This window comes from Ursus arctos, unplaced genomic scaffold, assembly GCF_023065955.2.
Source record: "Ursus arctos isolate Adak ecotype North America unplaced genomic scaffold, UrsArc2.0 scaffold_1, whole genome shotgun sequence".
NCBI lineage: Eukaryota > Metazoa > Chordata > Mammalia > Carnivora > Ursidae > Ursus > Ursus arctos.
Window position 1 is genome coordinate 3,231,065 of NW_026622763.1, and position 22,485 is coordinate 3,253,549.

The following is a 22,485-nucleotide window of genomic DNA, read 5'->3' on the forward strand; positions in this document are numbered from 1 at the left end:
GCAGAATGTAAGCTAAATGTACAAAAAAAATTGCTTTTGTGTCTATCAGCAACGAAATATTGCAATTTTAATTAGAAAATAATCTCCACTTTCATTAGCCACAACAATTAAAATATTTATATATAAATCTAAAAAAATATTTATAGGCTTTATATACAAACATAAGAAAAACATTGTTTAAAAAAATCAAAGAAGATCTAAATAAATGGAGAGATATTCCATGCTCATGAATTGGGAATCTTAGCATTGTTAAGATATCAATTCTTCCCAAATCAATCTATATATTTAACCCAAGCTAAATAAAAATTCCAGTTTGCTTTGTTTTTTTTTAATTGAGATGAAATTTAAAAACATAAAACTAACAATTTTAAAGTATGCAACTTCAGGGGCATTTAATATATTCACAATATTGTGTGATTATAATCTATCTCCAGAGCTTTTTCATGTTCCCATACTGAAACGACATAACTTTTCTATCACCTCAAAACCCTTAAAGCAGTTACTTCTCATTCCCTCTCTTTCCCATTCTCTGGCAACCATTAACTTATTTTCCTTCTCTGTGGATTTATATTTCTGAATATTTCATACAAATGGAATCATATGAAATGTGACCATTTGGGGGGCTTTCTTCAACTCACATAATGTGTTTGAGGCTCATCCACTGTTGCATGTATCAGTACATTTTTTCTTATGACTAATACTTCATTGTATGAATATATCACATTTTGTTTGTCCATTCATCCACTGATGAGTTTTTTTAGTTGTTTCCATCTTTTGGGTATTGTGAATAGTGCTGCTATAAACATTTGTGCACGAGCATTTGCTTGAATATATGTTTACAGTTTGGGGGTATATTCCTAGGAGTGGAATTTCTAGGTCAAAAGGAATTCTATATTAATTTTTTGAGCATGTAACAAACTGTTTTCATAGCAGCTGCACCATTCTATATCCCCACCAGCAATACACAAAAATTACAATTACTCCTCATCCTCACCAATATGTTTTCTATTTTTAAATTATAATAGTTATCCTAGTAGGTGTTAAGTATTATCCCATTGTGGTTTTAATTTACCTTTTCCTAAAGACTAATGATATTGAGCACATTTTCAAGTACTTTTTGTCCATTTGTATATCTCCTTTAGAGAAATATCTATTCTAGTTATTTGCCCAGATTTTAATTGGTTTGTTTATATTTTCATTGTTGATGTTTAAGGGTTCATACATTCTGAATACTGGACCACTATCAAATATATTATTTGAAAATATTTCTTCCATACTATAGATTAACTTTCTCTGTTTTTTATATTGTCCTTTGATGAATAAACATTTCTTTTTTTTTCCTTTTTTTTTAAGATTTTATTTATTTATTGGACAGAGAGAGAGAGACAGCCAGTGAGAGAGGGAACACAAGCAGGGGGAGTGGGAGAGGAAGAAGCAGGGTCCCAGCAGAGGAGCCCGACACAAGGCTCAACCCCAGAATGCCAGGATCACTCCCTGAACCGAAGGCAGACGCTTAATGACTGAGCCACCCAGGCACCCCGATGAATAAACATTTTTAACTTCAGTGAAATCTAATGTATTTATTTATTTATTAAAGATTTTATTTATTTGAAAGAGAGAGCACACACAAGCAGGGGGAGCAGCAGACAGAGGGAAAGGGAGAAGCAGGCTCCCTGCTGAGCAGAGAGCCCAACACCAGGCTCAATCCCAGGACCCTGGGATCATGACCTGAGCCAAAGGCAGATGCTTTATAGACTGAGCCACCCAGACACCCCAATGTGTTTATTTTTTGCTCCTGTTTCTTATATTTTTGGTGACATATTTAAGAATCAATTGCCAAGTCCAAGATCAATAATAATTGCTCCTGTTTTCTTCTAGGAGTTATATAGCTCTATCTTTACATTTGGGTATTTGTCGTATTTTGAGTAATTTTTGTATATGTTGTGACATAAGAGCCCAAACTCATTGTACTGAATGTGCATAACCAGTTATCCTAGAACAAGTTTTTCAAGAAACTACTCTTTCCCTTATTGAAAATGGTCTTGACACTCTTGTTAAAGATCAATTGACCATAAATATATTGATCAATTTCTGGAAGCTCAGTTTATTCCACTGGTCTCTATGTCTAGTCTTATGCCAGTACCAAACTGCTTAGATAACTATAACATTGTGGTGTACTTTGAAACCAGAAAGTGTGAGTCCTCTAAATTTGTTCTCCTTTTTAAAGATTTTTTTGGCTATTTGGGATCCCCGGCAATTTTATGTGCCAGTAAGTTTTTTCATAAATAACATCAAATTTTAAAGTATATATGGAAAAGCACTACAGTACCTCGTCTTCAGACCTAGAATAACTAGCACAATACTGAAGGAGAACAATGGTTGTAGACTCAACTATCTGAGAGTGGATTTGGTGTTGAGTTTTACATGCAGCAGGAGAGAATGATCCTTGAAAAACAAAAGATGGATAAATGCAACTTTATTAAAATTACAAGTTATGCGCTATGGAGATAATAGTAAAAGCATGAAACAGCAAGTCACAGAATGGGAGAAAATATGTGAAAAATACAAATTTAATAAAGGACATGTATCCAAAATATACCAAAAAAAATCTTAAAACTTGAAAATAACGGAATAAACAACCTAATTAAAAAATAAGAAACACCCTGTGGAAGGAGGCACTGCACAGACACTTGCCACCTAACCTGCTAGCAGTGTGTCTCACCCACAAGTTCTCCCGAAGTCTTGACCACTCCAAACCTGCTGGGATCAGCACAAATTTTGCTAATGCTGTATGTGTCCCACCCAACCACTGTGAGCACAGACAACACACCATGGCTGCCGAGTGCCTGGCCTGCTGGAAGCCACCATGTTTGGGGAAACCAACCTAGGACTAGGGGCTCAGTGCAAATTTTGCTAACACCACCATCCCACCCCTGGGTTATCTGTTCATGTCCCCTCAGAACCAGCATGCCTCAGTCTCACTAACAACACTAGTGCAAGCACAGCTCAGAAATGGCAGAGAGTCAGCGCAGACATCTGGACAGAAAGAAAAAGCAACTCTGTATGGTGACTAACATAATATAATAATAAAAAAAAAGATTAAAAGAAAAAAAGAAAAAGCAACTATGACAAATAGCAGGATGCAAGCAACACACGTAGGAGACCCCTGAAGTACCAGGTTCTGGTGAACAGGGGAAACTGAACTGCAGGGCACTATAGGACTTCATAAGGCCACCACTAAAAATAATAATAATAATAATAATAATAATGCCACTACTTTTAAAAGCAGGATACATATCTGACTTTCCTAACACACAGAAACAGACACAGAGAGATAGACAAAAATGAGGAGACAGAGGAATATATCCCAAAGATATAAGGACAGAAAGCTCAGGGTAAAATGATAGCAGGAGATCTAAGAGAAACAGAAATAAATAATAAGCCTAATGAAGAATTTAAAGTTATCCACTGAACTTGAGAAAAGAGTGGAGAACATCAGTGAGGCCCTTAACAAAGAAATAAAAAATAATACATCAGAGATGAAGAACTCAATAAATGAAATTAAATACAATAGATGGAATAAATAGTAGGCTACAGGAAGCAGAGAAATATATCGGTGACCTGGAGGATAGAGTAATAGAGAGTAGTCAAGCTGAGTGGGTGAGAGATAAAAAATACTACATAACAAGAATAGATTTAGAGAACTCAATGACTCCATCAAGTATAATAACATTCACATTACAGGGATCTCAGAAGGAGAAGAGAGATAGGAGAGCAGAAAATGTATTTGAAGAAATAATAGCTGAAAACTTCCTGAATCTGGGGAGGAAAACAGAGCTCCAGATTCAGGAGGCACAGAGAGGGTCCAACAAGGAGGTCCACACCAAGACACATAGTAATTAAAATGGGAAAAAAAGTGATAAAGAAAGAATTTCAAAGGTTGCAAGAGAAAAAAGACAGGTACATACAAAGGAAGGCTATCAGCTGATTTTTCAGCAGAAACTGCAGGCCAGGAGAAAGTAGCATAATATATTCAAAATGCTAAAAGAGAAAAATCTGCAACCAAGAATATTTTATCCAGCCAGGATATCATTCAGAATAGAAGGAGATGAAGAGTTTCCCAGACAAACAAAAGTTAAAAGAATTCATGACTACTAAACCAGCCCTACAAGAAATGTTAATGAGGATTCTGTGACTGGAAAACAAAAACCATAATTAAGAGCAAGAAAAATAGGAAGTACAAAATAAATAATAAATAAATAATAAATAAATAAATAAATAAATAAATAAATAAAATAAGTATACCTGTAAAAATCAGTCAAGAGAAGCACAAAACAAAAGGATATAAAATATGATACCAAATATATAAAATGTAGAGATGAGAGGAGTAAAGAATGAGTTTGACGTTAAGCAACCGTCAACTTAATATAGACTGCTATATGCCGACCACAGGGTAACTACAAATCAAAAAACAGTAATAGATATGCAAAAAAATAAAAGTAAGGAATCCAAGTAAATCACCAAAGAAAACCAGCAAACCATGAAAGAGAAAAAGAGAAGAAAACACCAGAGAAAAATAAAAACAATCACAAAACAAGTAACAAAGTGGCAATAAATACATATCGATCAATAATTAGTTTGAATGTCAATTGACTAAATACTCCAATCAAAAGGCATAGAGTAACAGATTGCATAAAAAACAAGATCCATCCTTAGGCTGTCTACAAAAGACTTATTCAGATTTAGAGATACCTACAGATTGAAAATGAGGGGATAGAGAAACATTTATCACACAAATGGATGTCAAAAGAAAGCCAGAGGACCAATATCTATATTCAGGGGAAAAAAGAGCTTCAAACAAAGATTGTAACAAGAGACAAAGAGGACACTATATCATAATAAAGGAAACAATCCAACAAGAAGTAATAACAATTATAAATATTTATTCACCCAACATGGGAATGCCCAAATACATAAGACAGTTAAAAATAAACATAAAGGAACTTATTGATAATAATACAATAATAGTAGGGGACTGTAACACCCCACTTACATTGATGGATAGATCATTTAAACAAAAAATCAACAAATAAACTTGTTTTCAGTGACACACTGAAACATATGGATCTAACAGATATATTCAGAACATTTTATCCTAAAGCAGAAGAAAACACATTATTTTCAAGTGTACATGGAACATTCTCCAGAATAGATCACATATTAGGTCACAAAACAAATCTCAACAAATTCAGAAAGGCTGAAGTAATACCATGCATCTTTTCCTACCACAACACTATGAAACTAGAAATCAATCACAAGAAAAAATCTGGAAAGACCACAAATACATGGAAGTTAAACAACATGCTACTAAACAATGAATGGATCAACCAGGAAATCAAAGAAGAAAGAATAAAGTGCATGAATACAAACGAAAATAAAAACACAATAGTCTAAAACTTTTGAGATACAGCAAAAGCTGTAAGAGGGAAATTTATAGCAATACAAGCTTACCTCAAGAAGCAAGAAAAACTCAAACAAACAACCCAATCTTGTATTTCAAGTAGCTAGAAAAAAGAACAACAAACAAAACCCAAAATAAGCAGAAGGAAGAAAATAATAAGATAAGAGCAGAAATAAATGATATAGAAACTAAAAGAACAATAGAACTAAAACTAAATCTAAAACAATAGAACTAAAACTAAAAGATCAATGAAACCAGGAGCTGGTTCTTTGAAAACATCAACAAAATTGATAAATCTTTAGCCAGACTCATCAAAAACAAACATGAGGAGAGAGAGAGAGAGAGTAAGAAAAGACTCACATAAACAAAATCATCAATAAAAGAGGGGAAATAACAACCAACATCACATAAATACAATTGTAAGAGAATATTATGAAAAACTATATGCCAACAAATTGGACAACCTGCAAGAAATGGATACATTTCTAGAAACATATAAACTACCAAAACTGAAGCAGGAAGAAATGGAAAACTTGAACAAACCAATAGCCAGCAAAGAATTTGAATCAGGAATAAAAAATCTCCCAACAAACAAGAGTCCAGGACTAGACAGCTTCAGAAGGAATTCTACAAACATTTAAAGAAGAGTTATCACCTATTCTTCTCAAACTATTCCAAAAAATAGAAAAGGAAGGAAAACTAAATTCATTCTATGAGGCCAGTATCACCCTGATACCAAAACCAGATAAAAACTCCACTAAAAAAAAGAACTATAGGCCAATATCCCTGATGAAATAGATGCAAAAATCTTCAACAAAATACTAGCAAAATAAAATTTAAATTAAAAGAAATAAAGTGAACAAACCAATAAAAATAATCCATATATCTCAAAAAATAAATATAAATAATAAATAAATAAATAAATAAATAAAAATGAACAACAGACCTGAACAGACATCTCACCAAAGCACATATGGAGTAGGTAGAAAATAAGCTTATAAAAAGATGCTCAACATTATTTGGCATTTGGGAATTTCATACTAAAATAATGAGATATTATCATATTCCTACTAGAATGGTTAAAATCCAAAAACTGACTATGCCAAATGCTAACAAGGATTTGGAGCAAAAACCCTCATTAATTGATGGGGAAATTAAAAAATATAGATTGTATAGCTACTTTCAAAGATAGTTTGGCAGTGTCTTACAGAGCTATACATAGCTTTACCATATAAACCAGAAATTGTGCCTGTAGGTAGTTACCTAATTGATTTGAAAAATTATGTCCAAATAAAACCTGCATATGTGTGTCTATAGCAATTTTATTCATAATTGCCCAAAGCTGAAAGCAACAAAGATAATCTTCAGTAAATGAATTAGCATGCAAACTGTGGTGCATTCATCAAATAAATAAAAAGAATCAGCAAGCAAAAGAAATGAAGTTTCAAGCCACAGAAGGATATAGGTGAATCTTAAATATAGGGACACCTGGGTGGCTCAGTCAATTGAGCATTCAACTGTTGATTTTGGCTCAGGTCATGACCTCAGGGTCCTGAGATCAAGCCCTGCATTGGGCTCCACACTCAGTGTGGAGTCTACTTGTCCCTCTCCCTCTGCTCCTTCCCATGCTCTCTCTCTCTCTAATAAATAAATAAAATCTTTAAAAATCATTAACTGAAAGATGTCAGTCTGAAAAGGCTACATATGGTGTGATTTTATTATATGACGTTCCAGGAAAGGCAAAACTATGGACAACAACAACAACAACAAAAATCAGTGGTTGCCAGGGATTTGGATTGGGGAGGCACTGGAATGGGTGAAGCATATAAAATTTTTAAAGGAGCGTAATTATTCTGCATGACAATCTAATAGTAGATATGGACTGAATTGTGTCCCTGTAAAAATCATATATTGAAGTTCCAACCCACAATACTTCAGAAGATGACCTTATTTGAAGATAGGATTGTAAGGAGGTGATTAAGTTAAAATGAGGTCATTAGGGTGGACCCTAATCCAATATGACTGGTGTCATACAAGAAATTAGGACAAAGAGAAAAACAGAAAGAAGAAGGTGTCTGTCTACAAGCTAAGGAAGGAGGCCTCAGAGGAAACCCAATCTTTTGACATTTTGATCTGGGATTTCCAACCTCCAGAACTGTGAGAAAATAAATTTCTGTCATTTAAACTTCCCATCCTATGGTACCTTGAAGCCTTTGGAAACTAATATAGTAGATTCATAACATTATTCCTTTTTCAAAACCCATAGAGCTTCACCAGACAAAAAGTAAACCTTACTATATGCAAATGACTTTAAAATTAGGAGGTTGAAGTATTCCAGCATGAAATGCAGAATGTCAAAGAACAATCTAACTATTATTAGCACATAGAACAACCTTACTGAAGGGAGTGGGGGAAAAGTTGCTGACCGAAGTAATTTTGAAAATGTGTGACATCTATAATGGCAAAAAACACTTGCACATAAGCACTGAGTTCTTAATGATAAAATTGTTTCTCAAAGGGGTGACCAAGACATCCTTCGAGTGTCCCTTAGCTTGACCAAACCTTAGTCTGTCTTCTTTCTGCCTGTAGTCCCTTGAGCTTCTATTCCTTGGAGCATTTTTTTTTTATTATGTTCAGTTAGACATCATTAGTTTTTGATGTAGTGTTCAAGATTCATTAGTTGTGTATAACACCCAGTGCTCATCACCACATGTGCCCTCCTTAATACCTACTACCTGGTTACCCCATCCCCCCACCCCCCTCCCTTCGGTAACCCTCAGTTTGTTTCCCAGAGTCCAGAGTCTCTCATGGTTTGTCTCCTTCTCTAATTTCTTCCCATTCAGTTATGCCTCCCTTCCCCTATGGTCCTCCACACTATTCCTTATGTTCCACATATGAGTGAAACCATATCATTGTCTTTCTCTGCTTGACTTATTTCACTTAGCATAATAAACTCCAGTTCCATCCATGTTGATGCAAATGGTAGGTAGTCATCCTTTCCGATTGTTGAGTAATATTCCCCTGTATATATGAACCACACCTTATTTATTCATTCATCCATTGAAGGGCATCTCAGCTCTCACCACAGTTCGGCTATTGTCGACTTTGCTGCTTAGAGCATTTTTTAAAGAAAACTTATAATTTTAAGTCCCCTCTCTATCCATTTAGATACATATATAAATCTTGTCCCAGTATCTTGCTAGTTCTACAACTCAGGAAATATCTTCCTCAAGAACTTGGAGACCATCCCTTGGAAATGTAGTCATCAAGGAAGATAATGCTTAAAGCTTCAGTAACCAAGACTGTGGTGCTGGGGAAGTGACAGACACACGTATCAACAGAACAGAATGGAGTCCAGAAATAGAGCCACGAAATATGGCCAATGAAGTTTTGACAGAGATTCAAAAGCAATTCAATAAAGAAATTTTTCCAAAATGATGTTGGGATAATTGTGTATCCTTTAAAATAAAATAAACCTTGACCTATACCACTCACTTTATACAAAAGTAACTTAAAATGGATCCTAGACCTAAAGTTAACAGGTAAAACTATAAAACTCTTAGGGAAAAAAAATGAAGAAAATCTTTGTGTCCTAGGGTTAGTGAAGATTGTTAGATACATCACTAAAAGCATAATAATCAAAAGAAAATAGTAATTGGACTTCATTAAAATAAAAAAAAAAAACTTTCACCTTATGGATGACATTGTCCAAAAGATGGAAAACTAGTGACTAAGAGCACATATTCGCAAATCATAAATGTGACAAAGGACTTGTAATTCAGAATTTATAAAGTACTCTCAAAAACTCAACAATAAGGAAAAAGAACCATTAAATAATTGATGAAATATTGAACAAAAACTTCATTGAAGACAGGTGGCTAATAAGCTTATGAATGGATGTTAAAAGTAATTAGTCATTTGGAAAATTAAAAGTAAAACCACAATGAGATACCAATATTCACTAATCAGAAGAGTGCAAATTAAAAAAAAAAAAAGCAGCACCAAGTGCTGATAAGGATACAAGTCATTTAGAAATCTCATATATTGCTGGAGGGAGTGCAAAACAGTAAAGCTGCTATGGAAAATAGTTTGGATGGTTTGGTTTTTTGTTTTGTTTTGTTTTGTTTTGTTTTTTCTATATTTCAAACATACACTTATCATATGCTTTAAAAAATGGGGAAAAATGAAACCTTATGTTCACTCAAAAACCTGCATTTGGATATTTATAGCAGCATTAGTCATAATTGCCGATAACTGAAGCAATTCAAATCCCTCAGTAGTTGAATGAATGAACAAACTGTGATATATCTATACAATGCAGTACTACTCAACATTCAAAAGATGAATGATTGATACACACATCAATGGATAAATCTAAAATGCATTATTGTAAATGAAAGAAGGCAGAATCGAAAGCTTACGAACTATATAATTCCATCTATATGGCATTCTGGAAATGTCAAAGCTATGAGGAAAGAGGATAGACAGATAGTCGCCAGAGATTAGAGGGGAGAGGAGGGTTTGTTTGCAAAGGGGCAGCAAGAAGAAAAATTGGGGGATGAGGGAACTTTTCAATATCCTGAATGTAATGATGGTTTCAAGACTCTATGCATCTGTCAAAATTCACAAAAGTGTACTCAAAAAACAATAAATTTTACTGCATATAAATTTAAGTTTTTAAATAGTAAAAAAAAATTAAGTTTACTCTGGAGGCAGCATTGTGGACTTCATTTTCTTCATTCCACTTCTCTGTAGTTTAAAAACTTTTAACCAGTGAATGTATAACATTTAAGTTTGAAAAAAAATTTCATTAAAGGTGTGGGTGTAAAAATTAAACAAAGAAAAGTATCAAAACCGTAAAGGAAGTGATTAAATCATCCTTTTTTGAAATTATGATAGGCTACATAAAAGTCAAAAAGGAGCTATGGATAAAATCATAACTAAGGAGAGAGAGTAACATGCTGACTACATGGAAGATCAACATTCAAAAAATAAACAGCACTTCATGGGGCGCCTGGGTGGCACAGCGGTTGGGCGTCTGCCTTCGGCTCAGGGTGTGGTCCCGGCGTTCTGGGATCGAGCCCCACATCAGGCTCCTCCGCTAGGAGCCTGCTTCTTCCTCTCCCACTCCCCGTGCTGGTGTTCCATCTCTCGCTGGCTGTCTCTATCTCTGTCAAATAAATAAATAAAATCTTTTAAAAAAAAAAATAAATAAATAAATAAATAAATAAAAAATAAACAGCACTTCTGTACATCAACAATTACCAATTATAATATGCAATAATTTTTTTCAAAAATAGTTACAAAAACTATTCACATTTATGGGGATAAGTATGTGAAAGACAATTATAGGAAAACAAAAATCGTGGCTGAAAGCCATTAAAGAAAACCTGAATATATGGAAATAAATGTCCATAAATGTAAAGGTTCAATAACAAAAAGGTCAATTATTCCCAAATTTATAAACTCAATGACATTATGATAAAAATGCCATAAAATTTTCATGGAACTTGACATGATTCTATAATTTTTATAAAGGGGCCAAAGGGACAGAGACAAACAAGACAGTTTTTAAGAAGAATGTGGATGCCTAGCCCTATCAGGGCAGATGATAATAATGCAATTAGGACAATGCGGTGCTGACAGAGGAGCAGAGGTAGACTCAAAGTGAAAACAGAAAACCCAGACACACATCATGGATGCAGAGTATGTAATATAATACATCAGTGGACGAGGCATGGGCTATTTGATAGATGGAACAGAGTTAATTTATTCTTTGAAAACTTCAATAGAAAACATAGGATAATATCTTTCTGACCTCCAGATAGAAAAGGATTCCTTAAAAAGTTTCAAAAGGAACAATTCATAAAGGAAAAGATCAATCATTTTTGACATATTAAAATACAAACTTTCACAAAAGACATATTAAATAATGTGAGAAGACAAGATAGACAAGGAGAAGATTAGCTATACATGTAACAGAAAAAGGATTCATGTCAAATACATATGCCTAACAAATCATAAAGAAAAAAGTAAATAACTCAATAAACAAGTGGGGAAAAAAGATGTGCAGGCAACTTAAATGGGAAATAAATGTGGTGAAGTGCTCAGCCTAGACCACTAATCCAGGAAAAACAAATTAAAACTATATTATACACAAACAATGAATCATGGAACACTATATCAAAAACTAAGGATGTACTGTATGGGGGCTAACATACATAATAAAAAATTAAAAAGAAAACATAATGAGATACAATTTCTTAACCAACAAATTGGTTTAAAAATGAGCAAGGTGTTAAAAACTGGGAATGTACTGTATGGTGACTAATATAACAAAATAAAAATTATTTTTAAAAGTGAGCAAGGTGTATAAAAGGTAACATGACCATTTTGGTGATGAATCTGGAGATATCTGACATATTGGAAGGTGGACCTACCACGTGATCAGCAAATCTCTCTTAGATATACAACCAGAATGTGGGCTTCCAAATGCTTCTTGCCTGGATCCATGTAGAAAACCCACTTTATTTACAACATAACCCAATATACAGAACACATAGGTGTGTATGATGTATATATGTATGTGTATTCAACGAAAAATATTTATCCTTTTCACATGTGATGCACTGTTATTTTGTGTTCTATCATGCCACCTTTGTCATGCTGACCTTGACCACTACTTGATTTTATGACCCACTAATAAGCCAAGACTTGTTATTCGAAAGGCATTCTGATCCCAAAAGCTCTTATTCATACAGGCTAGGAGACAAGTACAAAAATGTTCACCATAACTTTGTAATAAACATCTGGAAACACCTTAAATTAATTCAACAAAATAAACAAGAGTATTACCATTTTACAGATATATAATAAAAGCTTATAACATATAGTGAATAGTTTAAAACACGTGGGAATGACAAATACCAAAGTTGGAGAGCAGATATTTCTGGTGCACAGGAAGGGAAAAGACACAAACAGGAATTTCAAATATGTATCTTAAAGGTTAGGGTCTACAAAGAATATATGAAAAATATGGCAAAATGCTAACAGTTGATGAAGTATATTTTTATGTGCATTTTGTATATTTTGTAACTTTAAAAGAAACAAGAACACAGATGAGCTTCGCTCATGGGAGGAGAGACATGTAGTAGTTTGAGCAGGACAAAACTGGGTTCTGTTTTGTTCTGTTTTGTGTTGTTCTTGTCTAAAGGCCTGAACCTGAGACACTCTCCCCCATATAGCAGTCACTTCCCACTTGTTTCATCTGTTTTAATTCTTACAATGGTCATGAGTTATGAGGACTATTACATTCATTTCACAGATGAGGAAATGGAAGCTCAGGAACGTTAAGCGCCTTCCTCTGTTCCTGGGAGCACGAAATATTTTCCCTAAATCCCAGAACACTCTTTAGGTTCTGAAATATCTCTTAATGCTATACTCTCTCCATAGCCCCTCTGCCTTAGGGATCCGCCTTCTATTATGTTATATATCAGTCTGGTAGGGCTGCCATAAAAAAAAAATACCACAGTTCTAACGTCTGGAAGTCCAAACTCAAGGTGTCAAGAGCAGGACTACTGCCTTCTGAGGCTTCTCTCCTTGGCTTGTAGATGGATGTCTTCTCCCTGTGTCCTTACACGGTCTTCCTTCTGTGTGGGTCCATACCCTAATCTCTTCTTAGTAAGATTCCAGTCATATTGGATTAGAACCCACTCCAATAACCTCATTGTCACTTAATCACCTCTTTAAAGGTCCGATCTCAAATACAGTTATATTCTGAGATACTAGGGATTAGTACTTCAACATACAAAACTTGGGAGAAAGGACACAATTTAGCCTATAACATATTACAACTGTCCGTATGCCCTGCCTTCCTTAGTTGGGCTAGTCACCCCTTTGCTTTCCCCCAGAAACCCTCTGCCTTCCCGTAAGGTAGCTCTTGGAATGTGCTACAGACACACATGTGTTTGCACCAGCCCTTTAATGCCCCTCAGTAGAACACCAGCCTCTTGCCAGCACAGTGTTCTCCTTACCTTGGCTCTCAAGGCCCCACTCAGCAGGGAGTAATTGTTGGGGAATGCACTGTTGCCTCTGACAGGTGCTGCATGCTGTCACTGAAGCTTAAAAACATATTTCATCTTTGAAGTCCCATTCCTAAAGTCAAACACCATGTTCTCATTGTGAAAACCCCAACAAAATTACAAGATTTTAATGCATTTAGCTTTCTATCACTCTAAGCTCAAACAAACAAGTGAGAGCCTATGTACTGCTGCCTGCCTTCTAAGAGCTTCTCACCTTCCACCTTCCCTGGGTTTCCTGGCTTTCTGACTGACATTTGTCTAAAGCCACCTCAAATACCAACTTTCCTAGAATCTTATCTCTAGGCCAGGAATTCCTCCCAGCAAAGCTTCTTGTAATTATTTATGGGAATATCTATCCCTCTCAGAAGTCTGCAAATTTCATGAGGGCAGAAAACAATCCAGATTCATTCTAGTCTTACTAGTGCACAGTGCTCACCTGAAGATAGTAAAAAAATGTTTGGGAGTGAATTAATAAATAAATCTATTAATTTAAAAAAAAACCTGAAGCCAAATTAGACTCCTCTTTCCTAAGTATACTTTGTACCTACTTACCTTTATAACTTTATTTTGCCTGTTCCTTCTTCCCAGAATTCACCATTTTATAAATAACAGTTTTAAAACATTCTCTGACAGCTATGACAGCTATGACAATTCTAAAAGTTATTCAAGTGTTGTCGTTGTTTTTTTTTTTTTTCCAAAACCTAAAACTGTGTCGGGCACACATGGGCCTCAGGACATCTCTGATGAATTGCCTTGTTGTGCGATGAAATACTTCCCTAGATCACATCAGACTCATCATCTCTCCTTCCTCTTAATTACAGTAGGACATTAATAAATCCATTCATTAATCATTTATTCAACACAGTGCACTGATTTAACCATGGGGCATGGAGAAGATATGGTCTTTTTCCATAAGCCATTTCCAGGGGGGTGGAGAGAGTGTTGTGTAAATAAACAACAATGCACGAACATACCACAGGTGTCTTGGGAGCTGTCTCTGTAGCATACAGCAAAGGCACCAGGAAATGAATACTCTACCCAGGTTTTAGAGGATGGTGTCTAACATGCCAAGGCCAATGTGAGCCATAAGTTGAACCTTAAGGAGAGCCTGAGAGAGGCAGGTGCTGCCTGCAGAGGCAGGAGATGTGCGTGCTGGGCATGCCTGGGAGAGACCCAAGAATTAAGGATGGTTGTAGTACAGAGAGAGTTATGGAAGTATGATGGCCACAGAGCTCAAATGAAAGCTGAGGTCAAGTCATAACCAGCCTTGTGCATCCTTCAGAGAAGACTGGGGCCCCTTTTGCCAGCTTTCATTCTCATTCATTTGTTCAGACTTACGCACAGCACCTACAGAAGTAGATAATGGGAGCACTGTAGAATCCCACACGAATGGTTCAAAGAAAGGAGACATGCAAGGGGAGAAGCTACATCTGCAGAGGTGGACAGAGACCATGGCAGGACTCCAGAGACTGAAGGACAGGTGTGAGCTGTGGCAGGGTGCAAGGGAAGAAAGTATGGGACCTGGCACCCAGGAAACTCCCTGGGGAAGGGGCCATTTCACAAAGCTTTCTGTATTTCTTTTTTCCTTTTAAGTGTTTATTAAACTCATGATACTTATTTGCTGCTTCCTTGTACTGTAGATATTTGTAAACTCTCTGCTGTGAATCATAAATACTTAAAGGACAAGACTGGGTTTTACCTTTATATGCTACAATTATCAGCACACTAGGGAGCTCAGAAAAAACATGTCAAATGCATGTTTCGCATGAGTCAGTGAGTAAATGGCATCAAGTCAATGGGTAAATGGCATCAAGTTAGTTATCAGAATTTGTTTTCAATCAATCTCCCTAATTTTCCCTTTTTTCGGTTGAATTTTTATTTATTTTATTTAAAAAAATTTTTTATAATAATTTTTTTATTATATTATGTTAGTCACCATACAGTACATCCCCGGTTTCCGATGTAAAGTTCGATGATTCATTAGTTGCGTATAACACCCAGTGCACCATGCAATACGTGCCCTCCTTACTACCCATCACCAGTCTATCCCATTCCCCCACCCCCTCCCCTCTGAAGCCCTCAGTTTGTTTCTCAGAGTCCATAGTCTCTCATGCTTCATTCCTCCTTCTGATTACCCCCCCCTTTCTTTATCCCTTTCTTCCCCTACCTATCTTCCTAGTTCTTATGTTCCATAGATGAGAGAAACCATATGATAATTGTCTTTCTCTGCTTGACTTATTTCACTTAGCATTATCTCCTCCAGTGCCGTCCATGTTGCAGCAAATGTTGAGAACTCGTTCTTTCTGATAGCTGAGTAATATTCCATTGTATACATGGACCACAACTTCTTAATCCAGTCATCTGTTGAAGGGCATCTCGGCTCCTTCCACGATTTAGCTATTGTGGACATTGCTGCTATGAACATTGGGATGCATATGGCCCTTCTCTTCACTACGCTTGTATCTTTGGGGTAAATACCCAGTAGTGCAATGGCTGGATCATAGGGTAGCTCAATTTTTAACTTTTAAGGGACATCCACACTGTTTTCCAGAGTGGCTGTACCAACTTGCATTCTTCCCAACAATGTAGGAGGGATCCCCTTTCTCCACATCCTCTCCAGCAATTGTTCTTTCTTGCCTTGTCAATGTTTGCCATTCTAACTGGGGTAAGGTGGTATCTTAGTGTGGTTTTGATTTGAATTTTCCTGATGGCTAATGATTTTGAACAGTTTTTCATGTGTCTGTTAGCCATTTGTATGTCTTCATTGGAAAAGTGTCTATTCATATCTTCTGCCCATTTTATGATTTGTTTCCTTGTTTCTTATGTATTGAGTTTGAGAAGTTCTTTGTAGATCTTGGATACCAGTCTTTTATCTGTAGCATCATTTGCAAATATATTCTCCCATTCCGTGGGCTGCCTCTTAGTACATTAAAAGGATTATCCATATGACCAAGTGGGATTCATCCCTGGAATGCAAGGGTGGTTCAACATTCGCAAATCTATCAGTGTGATAGATTATATCAACAAGAAAAAAGTCAGGAATCATATGATCCTCCTAATTTTCCCTTAATCCAAGTTTCAGGAAGCCCTAGAATTCTATGCAGACAACTAAATCAGCGGTTTTTGATCCAACAGGGGCCAGAGAAGGTTTCCACTATGCAGGAGAAACATTTTAAAATAAAGTGAGGGTAAACCATAGTAGACTTTTATTAGTTATAAGCTCATAGATGGCAGAGGGCAGATACTTTCCACGTAGCACATTTCACACTCACCACATTCACAGGAGGTCAGTACTTGTCCATTAGATGACTGAAAAAAGTTTATGAATCAATGATAGTGATAAAGATAGGGAGGAGCAAGAAAATGTGATGAATAAGGATATTTCATTAATGGCCAAAGCCACATGGCTAGATTATGTGCTAATGTAGACACAAGGAGAAACCATGGCTTTCGAGCATGTTGATTAAACCTAGATTCTTTTCTTATGTGTTATTTATTCCATCTTAATATATTTAAAGTTCAGGCCCTTTCCTCAGTTATTATCTGATGGCTACAATAAATCCCCAGCTAAGGGCGTCCTCCAGCACTGCACTGAGGAGTTGTGAGGCTGAAAGCCTCAGGGAGTAGGCATTGTGATTGAAATGTGTTTTCTGCCATGGGTGCACGTGGGAATGTGGGGACACAGACATGTGATTTTGTCAAAACTGTATTTAGCCTTGTGGGATGCTAGGGTAGGGAAATAATTCAGTTATCTCAACTTTGACCCAATGACTCAATCTGAAAACACAGTATATTTTCTGAGGTCTTAGGGAGGCTGCATATGAATCCCAACTTTGTCATTTACAAGCTGGGTGATCTTGCACATGTGCAGTCTCTGGGTCTTATTTTCTCCTTCTGAAATATAGGGATCCTTCCTCATGTCGTCTATGAAAATAGTGTACTTATGGCACCTAGCAAAGTGCCATGCACAGAATGTACTCAACAAATGGCATCAAATATTTTCAACTCTTATTTTCATTGACGTTCTTTGCATTCATGCACAGCACCTATAAAAAATGAGTACTGAAGGGCAGCAACTTCCACAAGAGCCCCACATCATAACCCTGTGTAGTGGAATTCAAAATTGTTCCCAAGATTCCCAGACAGCAATCTCCTTGTCATTCAATCAAATGCTGATGTAGGTGCTACTATGAAGGGAATTTATAGGTATGATTAGACTCAAAATCAACTGACCTTAAGAAAAGGAAATTACCCTTGGTGGGCCTAACCTAATCAGATGAGTCCTTAAAAGATAGTGGGCTCTTCCTTGAAAAAGAGTTTCAAAGTGTGAGAAGGATTCAGTATAAGGGACATTTTAATTTGCTGACTTTCAAGATGTGGGGGCTCTCTAGGAGCTGAGAAAAGTCCCCAGCTGACTGGCAGCAAGAAAACAGGAACCTCAGTCCTATAGCTACAAGATTGAATTTTTCACAACCACGTGGTTTAGAGGAAGATTCTGAGTTCCAGATGAGACCAGAGCCTTGCCAACATCTTAATTCAGCCTCACAAGAGTATGAACTCAACCATGCTTTCCTAGACTTCTGCCCTACAGAACTGTGAGATGTGTTCTTTTATACCATTAAGTTTATAGTCACTCGGTATGCATCAGTTGAAAACTAATGTACCGTAGTTCTTCTTTCACTGATTTTACTTGGCAAATAAGTAAATTTCCTATCTTACAACTACCATAAAAATAATGTTCCTGGAAGGAGCCACCTTAACCAACTATTCTCCTTTAAGACCTATAAAGTATAGCAGCAGTGAGACTCAATCTCACCAAATGAGCTACAGCCTTCCATCTTTTTGTGATGGTCAGTGTATCACCTTACATTGCTTTTATATTGTTTCTTATCATTGGTTTTCTGACAGTGAAATTGATATATGCTTATAGAAAAGTTTGAAGCCACAGAAAAGCAGAAATAAGAAAACACAAGTCATCAATCTCACTCTTGGAAGCAATCCCTGTTAATATGTTGATAGCAATCTTTTTACATATTTGTTTTTCAAAGTTAAAAACATAATACATACTCTTACAATTTTGTACCCTAATAGTCTACCTTGTATTATTTCATGAAAATTCCCAATGTCAATGAATTATTTTAAGCATATTAATCATCATTTTATAATTTTTAATCTTATTGAAGTATGTTATTTTATATTTCTAGTCTCCTATGTTTATTAGTTTCCTTCAAATTTTTAAAATTGAACTAAATATTTTTCTTGCCTATTAATCATATTTAGTATATTCCTTAGCACTGATACCAAGAAGTGAAATCACTAGGATGTTTGAATGCTATCTCTTTCTGAAATAGTGTGGGGTCAGATAAAGGCTCCACACAATTATGAATTACATAATGATTATGAATCACATAATTAAGTCATTTCCTGTACCTGTACCCCTGCACTTGTCCAATTTGTCAGAGGGAAATAGGGTCTGAAGAACACTGCTGATCTCTGGACTTCACTGACCTGAAGACCAGAAACCTTTGACGGAATGCTGCACTGTGTGTTCTGAACCAGGTAAGGGAGCCAGAAGGGCCTTTCAGCTACAGGCACCTGAGCAGAGTAGTAGTCAGCTCCAGGGCTGCCAGAATGTTTTCATCTCTCATTAACTGTTAGCATTGTTAGTTCTAATGAGCTGTGATTTTCATTGCTACTGAAGCAGGCTGGCAACTCTCATCTCCCCAACAGGCTGCCTTCCCAATCAACCAGTGTTCAACACAAGCGTCCCCCCACAGGAGCCAATATGCTTACTCCAACACTCACTTGCCTCTCGAAACCTGCCCTCACCCCACAGCCTCAGGGACAGCCAAGGACCTCACACTTCACTCAGATTTTAATGTCTCTCTCAAGTGCAACCTCTCTCTCTCTCTCTCTCTCCTCTCTTCTCCACCCTCCCATCCCCCAATCAATGCAATACATAAAGCATAAAATTTACTTCTCTCTGCACTTTTTAAGTATGAGAGCAAATCTGAAATAAGCAGATATTCAGTTGTGTCCATGGAAGCACCTGCCCATCTGTGTGTGACACAAGCTGGGAGTGGGGCAGGGGTAAATTTCTCTACAGAAAACCCTCCATATCTTCAGCTGAGGCTCCAAACATGAGGCTCTAAGCATGAGGGTGCAGGCAGGGTGAAAGGAAGGGGATTAGGCATGTGTGTGCATCTGTCCACAGTGAAATGTAAGGGAATAAGTCGTTTCACATCTCAGTGCTCTGGCTTTGTGCCATTCTTTCCTTTCTACTCTGGACTAATTTCTGCTTATGCTGTAAGACTTGGCCTAGATATTTTCTCCCAGGAATTCTTATTCGACGTTCCTCTTCTGGGCTCCAACACCATCCTCATGTTCCTCTCACACTGGAGTTTCTTTGCAGCATAATGCCTGTCACATAACATGTGCTTAGTAAACTTTTATTGTCATAAACTGAAAAGGTATAGAATTATCAACTCACAACCTGGAGGTTCCTATAAGAAGATGCACATGGTTGCTTGTTCTCCCTTAAGTTTTTTTTTAAGGTTTTGTTTAAATTCCAGTTAGTTAACATACAGTGGAATAGTAGTCACAGTTGTACAATATAGTGATTCAACAATTCCATACAACATGTGGTGCTTATCACAACAAGTGCCCTCCTCAATCCCCATCACATATTTAACCCATCCCCCCTCACCCCCTCTAGTAATCATCACTTTGTTTGCTATAGTTTAGACTCTGTTTCTCGGTTTGTCTCCCCCCTCTCTTTTTTCTCCTTTGCTCACTTGTTCTGTTTCATAAATTCCACATGAGTGAAATTATATGGCATCTGTCTTCTCTGACTGACTTATTTTGCTTAGCATTCCATCCACTCCATTGCAAATGGCAAGATTCCATTCTTTTTATGGCTGAGTAATATTCCATTGTATGTATGCGTGTGTGTATGTGTGTGTGTGTGTGTATATATATATATATATATATATATATATATATATATATATATCACTTCTTCTTTATCCATTTATCAATCAATGGACACTTGGACTGCTTCCATAATTTGGCTATTGTTCTCCCCTAAGTCTGTTCCCTAGGTGCTATAGTGCCATTTGTCCCAGTAGAACTGTAAAAATTCCACCCATCTTATAATTGTTCAAAATTTAAACAGCAGAAATTTGTCTCACAGTTCTGGGTACTAGAAGTCTGACATCAAGATATTAGCAGGGTTGGTTTCTTCTGAGTCTGGGAAGGAGACTCTGTCCCAGGCCTCTCTTGCTGGCCTGCTGATAGCCTTCTCCCTATATCTCTTCACATTGCCCTCCCTCTATGTTAGCCCATCTCTGTATCCACATCCCCCTCTTTATAAAGACACCAGCCATGTTATAAGGGCCTTTCTAGTGACCTTGGGTTCAATTACAGGAAGATGAGCCACACCACAATTTACTAATGATGCAACTTTATCACATGACTTCACTAATTGTATCTGCAGTGACCCTATGTGTAAACAAGGGCACATGCTGTGGTCTTGGGGTTAGGACTGGAACATATGGATCTGGGGGGAGGTATAATCCTACCCATAACACATGCCAAATGAAGACATAGAAAAATTGCTCTTCAGGGCCCCAACCCTAATTAAACCCAACACCAGTCAAGTGCTTACTAGGTAGAGGATACTGGAGTAAGGCAGTAGAGTGGAAGAAACACAAGTTTCTCTGCCTTTGAGGATCTGGGAGTGGTATGAATGTATACAGGAGAGGGATGCCCAGTATAATAAGGCCTACCATGGTTCCTGGCAACACAAGAAGCATCCTATAAATGTCTATGGAATATGGTCTTGCTGTGGGAGTCAGGAGCCCCAGATTTTAGACAACTAGCTTTGCCACTTTCTTATTGTGTCGCACTGCAGAGCTATTTCCAGCCTCAGAGACCTTGTCATATAATTTAAATCAAATAAAGAATGGTTTAATTACAGCAGGATTCAATGGCAACTGAAATAAAGCCATGCCCTGAGGAAAAAGCATCATTGCCTCTGACATTAATCAGTTTTTAGGTCATGTTTGCTAAACAGATTCTAATTTCTTTCCACCAAATCAAGTAAGAGTTATTATTTTTCAACATCATTTTTTTGGAAGTAGCATTAAGGTATGTTCTCAATTATAGCTATCTATCTCTTTTTCAGTACACAGAATAACATGTTAGTGTTGTGGGCCAAAAGTCTGTGGAGCTCATCCAGTACACGGGGAAACTGAGACACTGGCTGCACAAGCGTCATTCTGATTCCATCTTCTAGTAGTGTGAGGAAGCTGCCTGGGGAAGAAGGTGAGCACTATTTTCCTGGTTTAATATGAAACAAAACAAGCCCATGGATATGACTTACCAGCACTTTCGTAGGTCTTATCTCCCCCATGCATTTCAAAACCACAAGGCTGTCCCTGCATCAGGCAAAAGTACATCCGAAAAATGATTTTTTTTCCACACCTTTTTTTAAATAATTTTTATTTTGTTATATTAGTCACTATACAGTACATCCCCAGTTTTTGATGCAATGTTCCGTGATTCATTAATTGCATATAACATGCAGTGCACCATGCAATATGTGCCCTCCTTAATACCCATCACTGGCCTATCCCAATCCCCACTCCCCTCCCCTCTGAAGCCCTAAGTTTGTTTCCCAGAGTCCACACTCTCTAGTGGTTCATTCCCCCTTCTGTTTACCCCCCTTCATTCTTCCCTTCCTTCTCCTACCAATATTCCTATTTCTTATGTTCCATAAATGAGTGAAACCGTATGAAAATTGTCTCTCTCTGCTTGACTTATTTCACTTAGTATAATCTCCTCCAGTCCTGTCCATGTTGCTACAAATGTTGTGTAATCATTCTTTATGATGGCTGAGTAATATTCCATTGTATGTATGGACCACATCTTCTTAATCCAGTC